Source organism: Corvus kubaryi, unplaced genomic scaffold, assembly GCF_017639235.1.
Source record: "Corvus kubaryi isolate FWS band 111438036 unplaced genomic scaffold, C.kubaryi_AGA036_p1.0 137, whole genome shotgun sequence".
Lineage (NCBI taxonomy): Eukaryota > Metazoa > Chordata > Aves > Passeriformes > Corvidae > Corvus > Corvus kubaryi.
Window position 1 is genome coordinate 15077692 of NW_024580671.1, and position 21944 is coordinate 15099635.

Sequence of the window (21944 nt, forward strand, 5' to 3'; positions counted from 1 at the left end):
AATTCCTCAAAAACATGTCTAAACATAGAGCAGTACAAGTAGCTGTGGCATTGCCCTGTGGTAGTCTTCACCCTTCTTACCAAACCAGCTCACTTTTCTGGGTTTTCCTTCAAAGATTCAGACTCCTACCATTTTTAGGGAAGAAGCCCTAAACCAACAGAGCAACACAACACACACCAAACAAACAAAAACCCAACTAAAACCTAGTTGCATCTCCAATTTTTGTGGTTCTCCATTCCTTGCCCACTTCTGCCTCTGCCTGGTACTACAACACGACATTTACTTCACATGTGACTCCAGCCAGTCACATTCTCCATGCCCTCTCCAGCTTTCCTTACACCACAGAATTAATCTTCTCTAGGTCACCAATCATCCCCAGACTGGGAGCACTGCTGGTGTGGGAAGCTGAGGTGTAGGACTTGTGATCAGAACTGGGGCCTCCAAGGCAGGCATCCAAGCCGTGGACTTCATCAGAACCTGCTGCTAGGAGAAGAAGCTTCAGCTCCACATCATCCAACTGGATGAGGAAAAGAGATGAGTTCTCCTGGCTGCTGACATCCAGAAGCTCCCTTGCAATTCTCCTAGGCTTATTAAAATAAAAGTTTAAAAAGACTACTAAGTTTTGGTCCATGCAAGCAAAATGAGACCTTCCCTGAACTGCTTCAGCATTCAAAAGACTCTTCCCCGCATGTTTATCACAATGGAGAGTCAAGAATCAATGATGCATAAACCACCAGGAAGATCAAGTGTGTTATTCTCTTCAATATTCACCTCAATGAGCTGTAGAAATTCTCGCAGAAAAGTAAAATGGCTTGTCAAAATGAGCTAGTCTTGGTTTTGTGACTATGTAAAGTCACTTTTATTCTCAAATTCTCCTTTTCACTGATGCAAAGAACTAGACCCAAGATACATTAGAAGGTTCCTAACTTCTAGGTGTCTGCTGCTTTTCTTCCTAGATTTGAAAAGGAAAATTTTTACCTTTTAAAGGTCAACTCAGACTTCTCAGAATTTCTTGCTTCCCTCAACAGGGAAAATTTTGAAGATTCATCATCTACTCCCATATGATCAAAACAATCCACCTCCAAGTCACAGAGGATTTATCTTTACCAGAAATAGTAATAATTATCAGTAAGCAAGAAAGTAAATAAATTGCATTAAGATTGCTAAGGCACATTTATGAAATAGTGGAACCAGTGCTCTAATTCCTATACGCAGTTAGATTCACAGGGGAATGTAGACAGTTACACTATTCATTAATAACTATTGCTATAATTCCCTTATTATGATAATCAAGGAAGCTTTCATTTGAAAGAGGTAACAATCATCTGGGCCCCAGTCTAGCAAAACACTTTAAAATGCTAATTTTCATAATGAAAATAACCAACTGGATTTGCAGAGGACTGACATGCTTAAGATAATCTTGGCTTTGTTAAGCCTATAATGGGAAAATCAAGTAGAAACATTATAAAAGTAGTCCATAAAATCCTGCCAGAACTTTGCATCAATATTACACCATTATCATACATTCTCCAAGGAGCTGCTTTCTTCTAGGAGACTACCAAGTAAAATTAAGAACTTTTATGGGACTAATTTAGAAGAAAAAGATCCATTATGGAGCCAAGGACTCAAAACAAACATACAGCAAAGAGCCAGATGATCACAAGATCCATATATGGTCCTTAAGGCCAAGATTTAAGTGTCTGACCTGAAGCCAAACCCCGCACCAGGTCTTCCATATCTGGTTTTGAAATGTGGGGGTTTTTTGAATTTACTCACATTCTCCAATAAGCAGTTGCACAAGCTCCTTCAGAAACAAAGACTTGGGGTAGGTAACTGGGTGTTCAGTTGCAATTTATGGAAGAAAAGGAAGAAACCCAGAACACATTTCATTTAACATCTTGGTGAAATTTGTCTTTGGACTGGGTAGGAGCTGATCACAGTAATTATGGACAAACTGCCAAGCCTCTGCAGTCTTTCTGGAGAACAGATCGAGACCAGCCCAGGAGAGAAAGACTTAGGAATGTTTGTGGACAAAAAGCTCAATATAACCCAGAAATGTGCACCTGCAGCCCAGAAAACCAATCGTATCCTGGGCTGCATAAAAAAAAGGCATGACAAGCAGGCCAAGTGAGGTGATTCTGCCCCGCTACTCTGCTAAGACTCCACCTGGAGTACCATGTCCAGCTCTGGGGTCCCCAACACAAAAAGGACATGGACCTGTTGGAATGAGTCCAGAGGAGGGCCACTAAGTTGATCACAAAACTGGAACACCTCCCCTATGAAGACAGGCTGAGGGAGTTGGGGCTGTTCAGCCTGGAAAAGAGAAGACTCTGGGAAGACCTTATAGTCCCTTCTAAAGGTACTTACAAGAAAGCAGGAAAGGGACTTTTCACAAGGGCATGTAGTGACAAAAGAAGGGAGAATGGCCTTAAGCTGAAGGAGGGTAGGTTTAGATTGGATATTACGGAGAAATTCTTTACTGTGAGGGTGGTGAGACACTGGCACAGGTTGCCCAGAGAAGCTGTGCTCAATGTCAGATTGTATGGGGCTCTGAGTAACTTGCTCTAGGGGAAGGTGTCCCTGACAAAGGCAGCGGAGTTGGAACTAAATGATCTTAAAGTCCCCCCTCAAATCATTTTGTGATTGTATGAAGGGATCCAAGCCCTTTTGTCTTACCCGATGCAGAGTGCCTGCCTCTAAGGCTGTGAACTTGTCACAGCATGTTAAGACTCTGAAAAGCTACCTACCCACCTGCTTGAAAGAAGCAGTGCACCTCTTCAGAGTCCCCTATGGATATATGTTCTCTTTTGACTAAAGACTTTCTTCAGTACACTAGAAATTTACAAAACATCACCAGTCATAGTGTTCAGCCTTAAATTTAGACAAGGCTTTTTGGAAGCACAGACCTTCCTTTTTTTTTTCCACCAAGCAGGAAAGCAGTAGTGGTCAAGGAAGAGTGTCTTTGAATTTCTGTAATAAAATTTAATCTGCATTTAGCTGCAGCAGAATGAAATCTGAAGAACACAAATAAATTGTCAGCAATTTCTGAGAACATGAGCCACTTGCTGCCTTTTTATTCTACAACATCTGATCATGCTCTTCTTTTGCTCTTGTTTCAGACCAATTATATTCTCTGGTTATATATTTAAACATTTAATTTAATGCATAGAGTCCAGTGAATTCATGACCATTATCTGATAATAAAATCTCTCTCTATGCATCTTGGCTCTTGCCCTATGGTAAACAGAGGCTTCTCCTTCTAAATGAATTCAGCATAATTAGGAATGAAACACAATGAGAAGTTTCACATAAAATCACATTTTGAATGCTCTGTTCAAGTTCCAGAAATTTTTATAATGTAACCTACCAAATTTTAAGTGCAGGTTCCTACATCTCTTCTCCTCTCCCTGAGTAGCTAGTGACCACCAGGTTCTACTCCAGTGTTCACAGCATTTGGAGACACCCATTTCCCAGCACTCCATCCACTTCCCATTTGTATCATACACATCTTCAATTAGCCCTCACACCTACCTTTGTGCTTAGATTATTGATGTTCCTAAAGTAATGTCAATGGGTTTCAACATTACATACTTAGAACCTTTAATTTCAAAACATACCACCTCCCTCTGCCTACCCAAAGCATAAAAAACAACCAGAATAATAGGACATCATATTGAGGAGGCAGAAAACTAGGAGAAGATGTAAAGGCCATTTTAAGGTTTACATGTTGCGTGATGTTTCAACTCTATTAAATATAGCTCAGTACCAGAAAATACGATTACAAATATCATTAACTGTACTAAAACAAATTATATTTGAAATGCTGAAAAGATAGTGCATTGCTAGTGGAACATAAGTGGATTGCCTGACTCATTCAGGCTGAAGGTTAATCCTAGTGGTTTCAGAAACCAAATGGAATAAAAGCAAAAATCCCCACACCACCACTGAAAAACATTTCACTAATTATATGTTCTTCTATACAGCTCCCAAACTTGACACAAATGCTTTACAAAGAAAAGCAGGGTGACAGTCTAGGTTGTGAAGTTTATCTATATGCCATGTACTCAGCTAGCTCTGGAAGCAGCAGCAGGTGACCTGTCCCCAGCCTGCTGGGAGAGCCCAGTATCTGATGTGGGTGTTGCGCTGCAAGTTCACATAACAGTCCTTCCCACATCTGCACTGGTGGCACAAACATATCTAACATCTTGAACATGCCATGGCAGTGGTATAGGCTGGCTCATACAAAACAAACTGTATTCCCTGTTTTATGACTATGTTTACATTATATGCCACGCTCCAGCTATGTCCTGATTTGAGATGATACCTGAATGATAACTCCTCTTTACTGCCTTTTCTTCTTCCCCTCTCCTCTCGAGGTGCATCACTTTCCTAACAAATGAAGGCTAGAAAGAAGCCACATTGTATTTAAGGAGATCCTCTAAATTAAAAGTATGACAGGTGAGGACTGTTGGAGTGTGCGTGTATCCCAAGATGAGGATTTTGGAGTATACCACAGATGGCATAACTACTGCAGCTATCCAAAGCTTAGCTTAATCTAATCCAACATCCTAAGAGCGGCAACTAGGAGCCCAAAGAGAAAAGTGTTTGGATTTCCTAATGAACACCTTTGTCCTTAACCTTTTCTAACTTTCTGCCCTGAAACAGAAAGAAATGTATTCCTCTTATCCTCTATCGGGGCTATCAATAATCTTTGGCTGTTCTTTGGAATTTTGTTAACATCTTTCTATATAATAAGATGTGGTGATAACGCCAATAAATAATTTTGCAAAATATGTTTCCTTTTATTAATTTTAAAATACTTTTGAAATAATGATTACTATGTCACTTCTTCATTAATATTATTTGAAAACTTTGGTGCAACTTTATTGGTCAACTTCTGTTAATCTAATTGTAGTTCTCCAATTCTACCTTAGTTGGAAGTATTTCATGTGCAAAATAAAATGTCCTAAACAACTAGTTTGCAAAATAATTCACCTGTACATCAAAACACTTCTCTAAAATGTCTACCTATTCGTATTTTTGAAGGTATTGTCTAACCTGTTCCTCCAGATGCTTTTATGCCTTTACGCTGACAGATCATTTGGCCTGGGTTTTGATCCTAGGTCCTCTTCTTTGCACTATTTCTTCACAGTTCATTCAAAACATTCCTCTTTTAATTAAAACTCTAAAAAAATCCTCTATGTGCAATACCAGTTTTTCTGTGTCCCTTATCTTACCACAGGCTCTCTGATTAGCTGTCTGGCACACTGGTGACTCAAGGAGGATAAAGGCAGGCCAGTGGCAGTCGCATCTCTCCATACTGGGAACCTACATCTCTGACTGCCGGTCAGATGTCAAATTTAACAAACTTTACAGCACTCATAATGGCTTTTTTCCTCACTCAGCCTGGCTAAGATGCATTATTTGATTTCCTTTTCTTTGTTCTGGCTTGACACCAAAGGCCATTCCAGCTTTTATAAAAGCAGAACTTCTGAACTAATGTTATGCTTTGTTTTTCAAAATTATTCAAAGGACTCAAATCCTTTTGTCACAGTACAGTAAAAGTAAATATATTGATACTAGAAAAATAAGAACATAAATTACTAGCTCTCAAAATAACACCAATGGTGAAGTACTTAAATTCACTGTGACTCCATAAAAAAATCTGGGTTTTTTTAATGGTCTTCTGGAGTGACATTCTTACCGTATTTCAATAAGGACTAATGTTAATCTGTTCAAAGACCAGACAAAAGTATTTCTGAAGCTGTACATCAGATAGGTGAGCTGTATCTCAGACTACTGTCAGAGAACAAAACCAAAAAATGGTTCACAGCTAATACTTCTAAAGATAAAATATGAAGCAAAATAGCTTTATCTACATTAAGCATAAATGTACAGAGACTCAATTTCCCACTCATTCTCATCTCTGAGGCATCTTATCTCTAAAACTGCATATTTGGTGAATTCAGTAATTATGTTATTTGTTAAGTTACTGAAACATGAATGGTGAAATGAAAAAAAATATATAATTATTTGTTCTGCGGCCAACGGATGTAATGAAACAAGATTTCCTACAGACTGTAGTCCTACTTCTCTCATGCTCCTTAAACAAAGTAATTTCAGCTTCTCTCCCAGCACATGTACTTTCTGACATCTCTTCTGGGAAGGAGACACCACCTGCTCTGCTTAGCCTGGAGGTATGTACATGTTGATTGCTGCCAAGGAAAATATATAACAGTTTTCCACTCAGGAGGGCACTGATTTGGGTTTTTCCTCTTTACTGAGCCACGGACATTGTGAAACTTGTACGAACTTAATTATCTTCAAGGCTTGCGGAAAACCTCCCTCCTATTAGTGGGAGCCAGTACAGCAGTTCCAAACCTGATGTAAAGGACTGGCAGGCAGAAAGGGGTTGTGCAATCCTTGTCTCCTTACGAAACAGTGAAATGTTATGCCAAATTAAAGTTCCATCACATTAGCAGTGCTGGCAGCACAGGCTCTATGAAAATTTCAGTAGCTTATTAAATTTATTGAGTTATGTAACATAAGACTGTCATAATACAGTTAAATATACATTAAAAGTTTATCCTACAATGTTTAGCTTGAATTTTATATGTACCCTGCACACCATAATTTATATCTATGATGTGTTCATGTGTGAAATAAGTCCCCAAACGTATTTGAATTGTATTAATGATTTTTTTTTTCAGCTGTAGGTTCTCATCAAAACAGAAACCAATCTAAATGGGTGATGAGATGCTCTGATCCTTGCACACCTCCAGGGCTGAGCAGCTGGAGTACGAACTGACAGTAGTTGGTACCACAGGTATGTCTGAACACAGTCCCAGGCCTGTGTCTAAACCAGGCAGAGCAAGGAGCTGGAGTGGTTCACAAGCCAGCTCCAAGAGCTGTTCTGTTAGCCACTCACTCATGAGTCTTCACAGCTTCTATTTCTTGCTTAAATTTTATCATGAATATAAAAAAGCTTTAGTTTTACTCTGTATTGAAAGCAAAGGTCAAACAGGATTCATGTCTTGCCCACCCTACTGCTGTCTTTTCCATGCCTTCCCCAGGGGTGGACCGGCTTACACCAGAATCTCAAGTCTCTGAAATTCTGCTCTTTAAGACCCAGCATTGCTTAAATATTTCCTTCCTACAACCTACATGACTGTTCATTCTCTTCTTAGTTACACCTCTGAAAAACAATTAGCCCAGGTTTGGTTTGAGCACTTTGGACAAACAACTCTCCTTGTTTGCTTCAGGTGGTTTCCATTCAGGGAAAGCTTCTGAAAAATCCCTCTGATTTGAAACCTCTTGGTTTCTGCACTTCTCACAAGGAATTTCCAGGTTCTCCTTCCCAGCCCTGCTCTGTGAGACTGTGCAGTGTTGCTGGCAACCACCTACTTGTTTTACCTGTAAGAACATCCACAGGCTGATTGCTCCTGTCACAATTTCCCAGATGCAGTTTGGCTATTACATGCAAATGCCTCTTCTGAAATGACTATACAAAGCTAAATGAAAGCCTCCTGTCAAAACAGAGATTGTGGTAAAGATGCTGCTCGCAGAACCAATGCCAAATTCACACAGACATATTCCCAGCCTGCACAAACATCACTCACTTTGAAAAGTGTGGTTTTCCATTTTCTATAAAACGAGATCAGAAATACACAGGTTGCATCCCACACCTTAAATATGATCTTCAAGACAGTTTCTCTAAGAACTGGAAATCAGGAGGCAAGTAACTGACAGCAAGTTAATGCAGCTCAGGAATGTACTCTAATCACATGTGGTCTACTGAAGCACCTAATACTTGAACTTCCTAAACAGTAGGCCTGAAATATCAATACTGTACATTTCACTCTTCCAGGACTTCTCCACACAAGAATGTGACCAGTTGGTTCAGCATTGCTGAACTGAATTTCACTACAAAAACCAATAATGGGAATTTTGTAAAGTAATGTTGCAGGCACATAAAAGCACGCGCACACACACACACACACAGACATACACAAGTGGAACATACCTAAGACATGCACGCAGCCAAAAAAGGGAGCAGGGCTCAACAGCCTAAGCAAGAAGGAGATTTCAATCACAAGCCACAGCTTTCACCAGAGTTTGAACTTCAAAATATAACTGAAATAGAAATAAGGCTGACTCTCCTTAACCACCATGAAATGAAACATATACCATTGTTACTGGTTTCTTTTACTGTTTAATTTAAGATTAAATCCTTTATTAACTTCACTGTATGTTGTGGCTATAGAAGAGAATTTTAATTTAGAAGAATAGTTTCATCTTCAAACTCTGTTGTGAAATAGAAGAAGGAACATTTTCAAGACGCAATCAAGTCTATGGCCATAAAGTAATGTGCTGGCACCTGCTGCCATTATCTCTTTTTCCTGTGCAGACCTGGTAGAGAGACGGTAGCAGGTGAGTTGGTCACCCTCATTGCTCCATACCTATGATTTTTTATAAAAGAAAATTACTCCCTGCTTATAAGATTACTGGACTGGCTAATTTTTTGCTATGGTTATGAACAGGCTGCTAGGAATCTGTGAGATCTGTAATGGGTAGATGTGGTTAAAGAGCCCATACTTTCAGTCTTCTTTGGCTTCTTTAGGCAAGCCTAAGTGAAGAAAATAATGGCTGGTGGGAGTTTAATGGCTGGTTTAGGCTGGTGGGCCTAAAATTCTTTTTTCTAATGTCAGATAATTGGATTTGAGTGGAAGCTAGTACTCCAGAAGGATTGAAACAGTGACAGAAAGAGAAAACTGAGCTAAGAAAAATGACGTAAAATGGAAAGGAGAAGAATAAAACAAAAAATCATAACAGAAAAATAGAGATAGGAAACACTCGGGCCATCTAGATCAGTTTGTATCCCTCAGCAGTATACATACACCACCTTGCACAATTTCATACTTTGAATACCTATTTTTGACAGAGCTCTAGAAACAAATTCAAGTTTCAAAATGAAGTTATCTCTAGTAAAAACAAGAAGTCCCTGCAGGCCACCATCCCTCTTGCTTCTGCAGAGAAGAATACCTCTAGCAATATTTTCTTGGCAAAGCAGTTTTCCTTTGCCACTACTCAGATGAAAAATGTGACTGCCTCTCCAGAAGTGCTCTGTAGTTAGAGACTCTGGTGATGGCAGACTCAAGTCTATCAAGAACGTCAGCCAATCCAGCTAACACCAGTCTCACCTCCAGCTCTGGAAGCCACTTTTCTGATCCATTATCTATCCTATAGCTTATCTCCTGGGAGAACAGCCGACCTGGCTGCTGCCAAAACAGACTTACTGCTTTCCCATCAGCTCCCCACACAGCTCTTCTCATCAGAACAGCATAGAGTAGACAGCAGATGGTGTCTCTCCTGTCCACACATGATGCACACCCAAAAGCTGAACTCTTCACACCATTATTTCAACTAATATGAGATTTTTCTATGCTACTTCAGCAGTATCACTGTGAGTCATAACCTAATTTGAAGAAGCAATTGCTCAAATCTTGATGTTGTTCTGGCATTTTCAATGCTCTTCATTTCAAGAGAGATGCTAATATGTTTTGGAGAAACTTCCAAAGGTTAAAATAGTAGCCAGGATACACTCTGTATTAGCCAAATACTTCAAAGGAGATTATTGAGATTCTCTGAAGCTTATTCTGTGAGAGCAATCAAATATCCCATCCTACTGCATCCACCAGAGTGACTAAAATGGGTATCATCCAGAAAAGAACAATTCCATTAAAATCTATCTTGTCCGTGTATATGCATTAATATATGTGTGTATAGACATGTAGGTGTATGCAGATGACATTAGAAAGAGATAAGGAACTGTTAGCAGCACTGCTGCTTAAATTACCATGATGCAGGATTAGCAGAGCACATGTAACTCAGCAATTTGTTACACCTCATCTGCAAAATCAGGTATGCACTTTTGAGTCATTTATAATTCATTTTTGGATCAGATTGTTGTCCAGCTTTCACTTACAAAGTACTGTGCTTCTGCTATTCTTTTTCAATTTTAGAATGGTATTATTTTGAAGACTAAGCATGAAATCTTATCTTTAAAATGGAGAGCTATATCCCAAAAAACTCTCAAGCAAACTCAGCAAGGACCAGGAAACCAGCTGAAGGTGCACTTCTGGTGCGCAGTTTTAGTCATCCTTGAAGTGATAAACAGGAGAATTATATACCAATACATAAATATTCTTAGAATGAATATGTAATTTATGCTTTTGTATTTGGTTTAATTAGGACAGTACATGATGTTAGTGAAGTCATTACTAGTATTCTGCATTTAGTCCTTGAATCAACACCTCAAAAAAATGTTTAAGACTAAAGAAAAGTTTCTATTTAGTCACAGTTGTCAAACTTCCCTCAGACACGACCTGAAGAATTTTAACCTATCTGGTTAATCAAAAGAAAGCTAAGATGAAACTGTATACTCCGCAAATACCAGCAGACAATAACAGATTTCATACTATCCACAATGGGTTTTGGGTGGGATTCATACAGCCTATTATTCAAAAAGTCTGTAGTGTAAACATTAATCTGTGATCTCAAGTCCCTTTTTAGTGAATAAGCATTTTTAGTAATGCAAGTATCAACAAATGGAGCATCTAACTGAGACATCTTTAAAAAAAACCCATGCATTTCAAATTAATGTCTGTATCAAGGAAAGGTTCTGTGGTCTGCAACTACCTAGTAATTGCTTTTGGGTCTTAAAATCTACAAGTAACAACTGCTTTGCATAATTATTGGAAGGTCCAGTAAGCACTATTTTGCAGAGTTAGTCTCTTTGTAATGAGAAATACACACTGTTCTTGATGCAGAGTGAAAAGTCACATATCAAAGATGTCAGAGTCCTGCAAGGCCATTTGGCACACTCTATTTTCATCCATACGAACCACTTTTTATTTACTTGGGAAAAATGGCAACACATAAAAGTGCATTAATGTCTTGCCTTGATTCAAATAGATTTCACCACACCCGTGATCTAAGTGCTTGCCACAGACCCATCCCTCCTCAAGAAAAGGGGGTGGTGTTTGACCCCAGCATCAATACCAGCGGCTGGCTAAACAAATATCTGGATAATCTTCCTCCCACTGCCTCTGGCTAGGGAGTGCAGAGTGTTGACACATGAACAAGGAAAACATTCTGAGCACCTGCAAGTATTCTGCTCCTAATCTACAATAAATTATGCAGTTTACGCAAACAGTGCTTCTTCTGGGCAAAATACAGTTTAATTTTCTTTTGCAAATGAAGGGCTTCTGGATTATTTTAGGAACTTGTATACACCATCTCTGTTACTTCAGTTACTGTGTTTCCTCCAAGGCTACTGGCTTTTGTGACCTACTCTACCAAAGACTTCTCTGGACACCCCCAATTCAGAAATATCTATGTCTGATGGCCAGTATTTGCTGCTGGTTTGATAATGATTGTACTCACTGCATTGCAATAGCTACATATGTGCTTCAATACTGCCCTACCAAAGTCAAAGGATTTTGTCACCAGTGGCAGTAGCACTTGGGAGGTTCCTGTCAGTAATACACCAGTCACATTTTAACCCCAAGCGGGTGCAAAAGTACTCAGGCATGTTAAGAAGCTGCAGCAGTAGCTACACTGAAGTACGCATGTAGCTGCAAACACAAATTTTAAAAAAATTAAATGTTGAAGGCACACAGTCCTACCTATTTCACAAGAAAAGTAGTTGAAGACAGAAATACAGTTGATTCAGGCAATCTTAGCTGGACATACTTCATCTTTTCGCAGTCCCTACTGTGTCAAACACCTGAGTAAATTATAACCCTAAACAGAATTTTCTCAACAGAAAAATGGCAAGATAAATTACCTGGCCTGTTGCAGTGTATCATTGTATCAATCAATAACTCCATTTCTGCAAATATAAAGCAGTTTTATAAGATACTACTGTGCACAGTGCTATTGAAAAAAAAAATCCTTTGGTGTGGATACAAAAATGCTGCTAGCAAGGATTTTCTTGCTATTTTCTAAGCCCATGAGAGACTTTTCTCTCTCACGGAAGAGGCAGCAGAGTTCGGTAAACAATGAAACACCTGCAGCCTTGAACAGTCTTGTTTATAGTATAGTACAAAAATATTTTGACAATGGATGTTTTAGGATTTTAGCCAATAACCCCCAAGGGGTGGATGATCCTTGTCCAATTAGACTATGAAGAAAAAGTCTATAAAAGAGTTTGTAAAATAATTAAATAAATCAATCTTGCTGCACAGTTCCTGCCTGCTGGATCTTCTCTCCTCCTCCCTAAGGGGGCGGGACATGGTGATATACCCTAGGGCATTTTTTAATACTTTGGTTTTTCTTTAAACACAAAAATCTCAAAAGCGCAATTAACTGCACTGTTGGGAAAACTGGTGCATATCCAAAACAGCTCACAGGTGAAGATCTTTCATCAAGAGCAAAACGCTGTAATTTAAATTTCTGCCAGTCTGCTCCACAAGAGGAGCAGACCACTCCACCCATACAAGGATAAGAATGTGGAGCAGCAGGAGCTGAAGCAGTTGAGAAATTCATCTCTCTTGAGAGGAGTAAGATATGACTGCACTCTGTACTGGCTGGCACAAACTCTTGAACAACAATCTACTATGCGGAAAACAGATTGGCCTTTATACTTTGCTTAGCTCTTTACCAAGAGCATCTTAAAATACTTCAGTAATTTGAAAATGCCTCCAGTATAAAAGGCAGATGCATAGTTATAGAAATTAATGTATAATAAGCAGAATCTATCCTATGAAGGCCTTTCCAGGGAAATGATTATTGGAACTGACTGTGGTCATTTGAAAATATCCAAAAGGAATTCTGCAAGATTGTTGGCAAGTATTTAGTTGGAAGTAACAGTTATATCCAGACAGAGCTAATCTTTCATTCTTAGAGGCATTGCAATGAAGAAGACTGCACTGCTTCACAGAAATATATGAATTATATATGAAACTATATATGAAACGCGCTATTTTTGAATATCTGGATATTTAATTAGCTCATAGCATACCTCAAAGAGCTTTCTAGATGAGATGCTACAGTTTATGCAATAATTAACGCACCTCCATTACTCCTGCTGAATACTTGAAAAATTACATACTTGCATCTCAATCTTCTCTTCAAATACATGAGAGTCATCGTGCTTGGTCTTATCACAGAATCATGTCTATGAGTCAGACAGTGAGAGAGGCACACAACAGGCAGGCACCTTGTGCCACTTTCCTGCAGCCTTGGCCTCAGTGCTGAGTTCTAGCAGAGAGTGCTCCTCTGTGGCAGCTCACCATGGCTCAGCATCTCTCTCAGACTTGAAGAAAACACAAATGACTGGCAGATCCTACAAACGCTGGCTAATCCCATAAGGTCACCCCAGGACAAGGTCAGAGAGTAACAGGGAGGCTGCAGTGTTGGGTTCCAGCTGTGCCACCCTACCCCCAGCCTCTCTGTCATTTTACATGACAGGCACTGTCTAAAGATGGTGATCAGAGCTATATGCTTAGCATGTGACCTGCTCCCTCTCTGCATCCCAGGAACTCAGGAGAGAGCTGTGCAGGAGACTGGTGGCTTACTCCCAGCTGCCTCCTTCCCTGGGGAAAAGTACTGAATTACATTACTCCTGACCTGCAGCTCAGCGCAGCTGCACAGACCCACAGCACTACCTGATGAGCTTGCAGGCAGGTGCCCTCTGCCAGCAGGAGATTAAGCAATACTATCTGCCACTGCAGGGAAGTGCTCACTCCTGCACTTACACCTCCCACACCTCTGTAAGGACCTTTGTCCTTTATTTTGCTTTTTTTGTTCCCAGCCAAAGAATAAAAGTAATATTCATCTTTACTGATGACAGAAATAAATTAGAAACAGCAGGAGATTGTGGCCATTTTGAATGGAGACAAAAAGCATCAGGTATATCCAGCTGCTCCTGGGATCACGAGTTCATTCATACAGAACAGTAAGCAGTTCTTTAATAAGAGAGCAACAGTATGTACCATGCCAGTTATGGGTTTATTGGTAAGGAAAGTATAACATGTACTTGGAAAACTGAGTGTGAAGAACAATGCAACAAAGGTGGATAAACTCTTTCTCAGAAAAGGAGTCTGAACAATTTCATGGATCTCTTCTCAGGTATGGCACAGGTTTCAGGAATGAAAGATCTGTCTCATAAATATTTGTCCCACAGAAAAAAGATGTCCTTGTAAGCACAGAGGGCAGAACTCCTATGAACATCTACTTGCAGCAGTGTGCATTGCTGCAAGTTTGAGAAACACACCACAAGGCCAACTATTGGCTCCCACAGATCTGGCTGGTAAGAAGCTTCACTTGTATGTAAATCATACTAAGAGCCTAAGCATAACTGTGTAAGGACTGGAACTAATACAGTGCGGTATGATGCCATACTCATAATCCAAATGGAAAGGCATAGCCAAACTTCCAGAACTCTGAGCAGACAACCAGAATCACAAATAACTATTAATAAGCTGCACTTACATCTTTGTTAATGTAGAAACCAGTTTTATAGAATGTAAATAAAAACAGCTTAATGGAAGAATTAGCTCTCTCCAGAAATTATGTGATAAATCAAGGTCCAAAGACTGAAATCATGCCACAAATGTATGCCATTTCAGTAGCATTGAACAGTCATGTCATACTATATGTTTATATTAATGACATAGTATATAATCTATATACTGTCATATAGACAAAAACTCACGTCATTGTAATTTAGAAATGGAAAAAAGATCCAGATAAATATTTGACTCTGTAAGAACAAATTAAACAGTAAAACTGGAGATTTTTGTGCTATTTGTCAGAGAATTTAGCTAAGGATGACTAAAAACTTTAATCTCATCCACATTAATTTGTTTGTTAAATTACAATTAACTGAAGCAGTATGTGAAACAGAAATTCAAGGAGATATTTCACAAAAAACCCCAAACTGCAATGAATATGAAGAATTACTGTCATTTGCTTATATTATACAGATCCCTTGGATCCAGTCCTACAGAAACATTCAACAAAACAGCTTGTCAGTATGTCAAAGACACCAAGGTTCAGTCTCTCAGAAAGATTACTTTAAAATTGTATGTAAAAGCTGAAAAAATAAAAGTTACCAACCTCTAATAAGATAGACTCTGTTTCACTGCAGATCCAGAGGCAATTATCTAGAATTGAATAAAAACAGGGTTCAGTTGTTTGCTCAATCCTCAGTTTTTCAGTTACCAATTGTTAGAATTTGTTATGAATATTTTCCTAATGTTCTCATACAATCAGATATTTCCCAGATGTTTCCAGCATTCATAGATATGTGGGTTTCCAGTTAGCCACTTTTTTGTATAAAGATAGGACATAGCCATAAAATTCTACTAAAATAAAACCTTAAAAACGGAGTAAATTTGTATGGTTTTATTTTTCCTGATTACACAAGAAGCTATTATAGACTGCCTTTACAAATTGGCTTGGGTGCAGATTTAGGTACTTTTCCAAGTTATTAGTACCTTATCAGAAAAACTTGATCCTAGAGCTCTCTCCTGCAGTAAGTTACACTGAGATGCCTGCTCCAACACAGGCTGGTATACAATCACCAAACTCCTTATTTCTGTAACACATAATTCCTCTCTCTGTGGTATCTCTTCTGACCCCTCCTTGCCTTTGTTTCCATCCATCAAATTTTGGCAAGCCCTTCCAGAAAAAAACCCACAAACAGTACACAACTTTGGGCATAACTTCTTTGTCCCAACTCTTTTCTGATTCATAGCTGTAGATGCTGTCAAACTACCTCCAAATCTCAACTGCTTCTCTTAGCAGTTTGGGAGTGACAGCCACTATACATCTTGATCAGTGGATCAAAGGTAGGAACTACACTACAGTGGCATTACTTGCAATTTTTAAACGCTTACGAGATCTACAGCAACCCCAACCATCACATAATACAGAGTACTCACTTCAGAAATTGGCTACATAAAATGAACAGAAATTAACAGATTTCCAGCTCACTCCTACCTCTGTTGTATTTCCTTTCGGAACTGTAGTTCACCCATATTATAAATAGGATTTTTTATTTGTGCTAATAGCCAAAAGGTTAATGATTTAAGTATGTGAGATATGGAATTTTTCTAGACATATAAAGTCCAGTTGCTAATTCTATGGGTGACATAAAAAATCCAAGCAGTCACGCTCCAAAGCTCTATCACTCCGTAGGTAGCTTAGTCAAGGTGTGCTTGTTACTCTGTTTCTCTTGTACTCTGACTTACTGTACTACTTTTCACTGTGCTGAGAGAAGAAGATGATGACTGTACTTTCAGGCTCATCCCTTCTCCCTATTTATAAGTTAGTGTACGTGTTAAGACACCCGGGCTTAATCCTTCTGCTGCTGCTGACATGGGCAGAATATCAGAGTATTTCCCATCTATAAAATTTCTATTATTTCTACCTCATTGTAAACTACAGCTGAGATTATGTGGACAAAAATAATTTTAATAATTTTAACTACTCTTACAGAGCCACAGACACAAAAAGACTCATTTTGCCATGCCTAAGGTTTATTCTCCATTCACTACCTTGCTGAGTACATATTTGCATGGTCAGAAGTCTTAGTAACTCTGAAAACTGGTTTTCAAGAAAGACATTTATCTCAAGTAGGGAGTTCTTGGAGGAACAAGTTACTTAGTGCACCATCAGAATAATGCAATATATTCTGTCATTCCTTCATCTCTAAATAAAAGGTTTATATGATTGCTTCATACTTGATTAGTTGGGTTGGAAAATAAATTAAAACAGAAAAAATCCAACATCAAAGTTTGAATGGTTTTCTGAAATGGCAAGCATTTGAAGAATGTCAATTTCTTATTAGAGCTCTCTAGGCTAACTATGTATTTTTCTAAAGCAAAGGCTTGAGAACTATTTACTACCATATTCAGTGAAACTTCCTAACACTACTAAGCAATAGTCTTTCTATAATTTTCTATATATTATATTCTATCATCCTTTTATTTTACACCAAACTCTGCACTTGTTGTTAAAAGATTTACATTCATTTATTTCAACTGAGGCTTATGACTGCTGTGCAATGTAAGAAGAAAAAAAAGGTTACAGAAATCACCAGCAAATTTAGTCCTCACGGCTCAGCAGCTCCCCAATTGCCAGGGCACAGCAGAGGGAAGGAGATGCTCCAGCAAGATTCACTCCTCATGACTAAATAAGCCATCTTCCACAGAAAACTCTGGGAACCATCAAGCCCTACTCTTCTTTCATATTTATGCAACAGCACAGGAAGTCTCACTATTTCTATCTATTGGTACCCGAATTGAGCCACTGAGCAAGCTGGGAAAGTGATGGTATTCATTTTACAAGGACTCACAATATTGCATCAGGTGTCATGAAAATATGATTTGATAATTTTAGCTCATAACATAATGAAGACAGGCAGATTTTTTTTCTTTTCAGTTTTACCCCCTTTTACCATTCATAGTAGATTGTAGTGATTTGCACAAATCTCTGTACATGAAAATTTATAGAAAAATACACAGAATTTTAGAACATCTTCACTTCTTCAGCCTCAATCACACTGTGAAGCAAGAGAGCGGTGATGGATAAAGATTACTGCTGAACTCAATAATGCCTAAGCAATCATAAGGAGACCTTGAAAACACCACTTTCAGACTTTGCTAATCAGAAGAACCCATCAGTTCAGCACCAGGCACTGGCTGTGCACAGCAATGGTAAAAAAAGCCATTATAATTAACCTCCACTCAGAGAAAAGCCCTTTTGTAGTATTTTTCATATATATGAATCCATTGTGGAGGACACTATAGGAGGAGTATGTCATGCAAAACATCATCCATGGACAAGAAACACAGGGAAAATAAGAACTTTACCAAGCTGAAAGACGATTACTTTGTTTGTATCAGAAAGATACTTGTATCTCTATGATCTACTTAGGAATGGCTTCTGGCTGGGAATACAGTACACAGAATCCTTCATAAATAAAAAACATGCATTGTTTTTGTGCATGTCAAGGAGCTTAGATATTCCAAGTTTCAAAGATACACAAAGCTGTTGCCTATCTAGAGACATTAAGGTTCAATTGAAAAATCAGTATGCTAGTTTGTCACACTAAAAAAATGATCTTGGTACCAATCATTAGACAAAGCATTTCTAAAGGTATAAATTGCATTAAAATTTCAGTTCTGACTCGGAACAGTAAGGACTTCTGATATTTTTCTAGTATCTTAGTCAAACTGTAAGTGATAATTTGCTACCCTTCCATAAAGTCTTCCTCTGCAATTTCACCTAATCCTTTTAAGTACCTCTTTTCTTCTTCCCACACATACGGCCTTTCCTACATGTCCTTCACATACCAAATAAAAAAAAAAAAAAAAAAAAAAAAAAAGCTTGAAAACTGGACAAAGATTATGTAGCTTAGCTCTTTCTTAGCTCTTTCTGGGACTATTGTAGAAGTCACACCAGTCTTCCTTAAACTCAGATGTTAACCTAACTCACCTCAAATGCTGAAAGCCAGGCTTAGATTCACCTGAAAAACAGGTGCATTCACAGGAAGGTATGCAATTTTTACTAGTGTAAAAAATTTCCAATCACAGAATTATCTACAACCCTAGAAAAACCCCCAAAGCGTAGCGCAACGCTGACACAGGAAAATATCAAAGGCATGAGCCAGAAAATATAAGTCACAGTGTAAAGGAGTGAGTCAGGTAAAATCATTTTTAGCAGCAGTAAACAGAAGAAAAAGTAAGATGTGGAACTAGGAATCAATTAAGAAAGTGCAAGTAAGCCAGCTGTGCTAGAAAACTTGTAAAAATGTCTCTAAGTGGATTTATGAGAAAGCAGTAGGGGACCCCCCCCCCATTAACATGCCACTCATCCTTGCACCAGTGTGCAATTGACTCATCATAACCTCACTCATCTATCTGCCCCTCCAGTTGTCCTTGAGAAGTATTGACACCACCAGGCTGCAGACTCAAAGGATGCTGAAAGGGTGAGCGTACACCAGGGAACAGAACACATACTAGAAAGTCTGTGTAATAACTGTATCAGTAACTGTAGCGAGTTGGACTGACATAACAGCTGTATTTTGATTAGAAAGTTAAGACTATAGCTAAAGATAAACCTTAGCTCCTCACATCACTCACCACTCCCTCTGTCCCTGTAACAGAGGCACAGCCCCTGCAGTCCCAGGCTGTGCACCAGAGCCCTGCTTGCCTTCAGCAGAGCTGCTGCAAAAGGTATCAAAAAACACAGGTCCAGCTGCCACCATCAAGTTACAGTGAGGTTAAGCAATTTTTAAAATTGCTTTAAATTTTAAAATTGCCTTGGTTAATCACAGCAAGATCTCATCATGGCTGGCTGCAGGCTGTTCCATTCAATATTGAGGTCTGCAAACAGGGGCAACTAGATCTGTGAGCAGTAGACATCCAAGGTCTCGCCCTTCTACAGACAAGCCCATTGCAAACCCAGGCTGTAAACAAGTCAACAGTGCGAAAGAGAACACTGTCAGTGTGCTAAGGGCCTCTGCAGTGCTTGCTCCCTGTTTATTCTGATTTTAAGCCGACTTAAGCTGATGCTTAAGTCACTGCTTTCGCAAGGAATTAAAATTGAGTATTATAAGTTATGCATTCATACTGGAGATGTATCACAAAGCATGGAGAGAGATATGGCTCCTGCCTGGGAAATTACAAAGGCTCTTGTCCTGAAAAAATTTACATATCAGGAACTTTATTCACATAAGTAATCATGCAGGACCAAGACCTTATTTAATCTTTTTCAGAAACTGAGCCTATATAAACAGCACACAGATGCTGCCTCCACTTTCAATAGCAAGTCATTCATTTTATATCATCATTCTACCACTAATTTATCTGTAGTGTTGCTAAGAGGATTTCCAACATATTAAAGTATTATTGAAATAATATAAACTATTTGCATTTGAAAAGTATATTGTCTATTCCAAACAACACAGCAGGAGATCGCCTCCATGTATTAAGAAATCTCTAAACTAATCACTTTAAGGCAATGATATTACCTATTGGAGAATATGAATTTCTGTTCAAAACCTTCTTCATGCAAGACAGAAATGGATTTTGGCAAGGTCAAAAATATCTGTCTGTGGCAAGCTAAGTGTAAGTATGAATTTCTGTTGCTATAAATAGAAAAAGAGGTTAAAAAAAAAAAGAAAAACAAAGATGCTTGCTTTTTTACAAAGACACAAAGTTTCTTTTTTTGATTAAACCACCCTTTGTTCTAGAGAATCTTCAAGCTGGTTTTGTTAGTATTACTCCAGAAAACATGTGATAACATAAAGTTCAGTTACGTAAGTTACCATCTTACCACATACTACAGCACTAGAAAACACTAAAAGTCTTTTTGCAACGTCCTCTGGGTGTGAGATGTCGTATTCCAAATGTCTTAGCAGAGAACAAGTTAGAACCACTCTAAACTGCAAGCCCCCTCATTTCTATACTATTTTAATGCTGAAGAAACATCAGAAAACAACAAAAATCATCTATTTCATAGCTACCCTCACCACTTACATACCATTTATTGACATTTGGGCAATTAAATTATTTTCTCTAAAAATATGGGAATATTTAAATGGTAACCAATATGGAATCAGTAGATTTTATTCTAGAGTCAACATCAAGAAATTCCCTTTGTGCTATTTATTGTTAAGTGGTATTTTCAAGCTCTGACTTTGCTGACATTCCTGTACCTTTAAATTGCCAGTTCATTGAAGGACAAAATTAGATTATTAGTTATTGGATTTCAGTGATCTAATGAGCATGTTTGGACACCCATAGATTTTGCTTATACATTGTATTTTGACCATTAGATGCGTAAGATTTTGTGAGGTGTTCCTGTTCTAGCATGTGCTGATTATGGCTGGGATAGTTAATTTTCTGCACAGTAGCTGGTGTGGAGCTGTGTTTTGGAATTGTGCTGGAAACAGTTCTGATAACACAGGGATATTTCAGCTGTTGCCAAACAGAGTTTACACAGAGTCAAGGCCTTTTCTGCTTCTCACCTACCCCCACCATTGACGACGCTGGGGGTGCACATGGAGGGGACACAGCCAGGACATCTGACCCCAACTGACCACAGGAATATCCCATTCCATGTGGTGTTGTGCTCAGCATATAAAAAGCTGGGGAAAAAAGAACGAAGAGGAGGATGCTTGGAGTGATGGTGTTTATCTGCCCAAGTCACCGTTACCTGTGATGGAGCTCTGCTTTCCTGGGGATGGCTGAACACCTGCCTGCCCAGGGGAAGTGGTGAATGAATCTCTTGTTTCGCCTTGCTTGCATGCACAGCTTCGGCTTTACCCATTAACTGCCCTGACCTCAGCCCACAAGTTTTCTTACTTATACTCTTCTGATTCTATGCCCCTCATCCTACCAGGCTGCCGGTGCTTGGTGGCCTGCAGGGGTTAAACCATGACATAGCTCTTACCTGGGTTGGGTCCCAACCACAGATGACTCAGACTCCTGTGAACAAGCTTCATTCACACAGAAGCAGTAACAGCCAGACAAGTGAGATCTCTCTGTGCACTAGGTCATCATAAGGGTACATTTATAAAGAATTAGGTGGTATTTCAGTGAGGCACCAGTATTTCAGCTTAGGGAGGTATCTCCAGTATTTAATACCAAGGATGTTCTTCACCATTGACCAGAGCAACTACCAGCCCAGTTAAGGCTAGATACGAAAAGTGTTTTCCTATTTCACACAAAGCATAACAGGAAGTAGAAAAAATCACCTTTACTGACTCCCTCATTTTCATGTATTGTATTGATGCCATGATGACTTTTTGCCTTTTCTTTTTACCTCTTTTATATACCTTTTTATAGTTTTTGTATTCTTCGTGTTTTTTAGCCTGCAGTCTTAGACTTATTTGTTAAGCTAAGAGACTAAACATCTTAGAAGCCTCA

The 21944-nt window shown here is 38.8% G+C and overlaps 1 protein-coding gene across 1 annotated transcript in view; it reads right to left on the reverse strand.

Annotated features, from left to right (window-relative positions):
- CNTN1 (contactin 1) overlaps positions 1-21944 on the reverse strand; it is a 229334-nt gene that overhangs the window by 145679 nt on the left and 61711 nt on the right. Inside the window, exon 2 of the mRNA XM_042018024.1 lies at positions 15124-15170. The gene's annotated coding sequence lies outside the window, so the exon portion shown is untranslated. The remainder of the gene's footprint in view (positions 1-15123; positions 15171-21944) is intronic.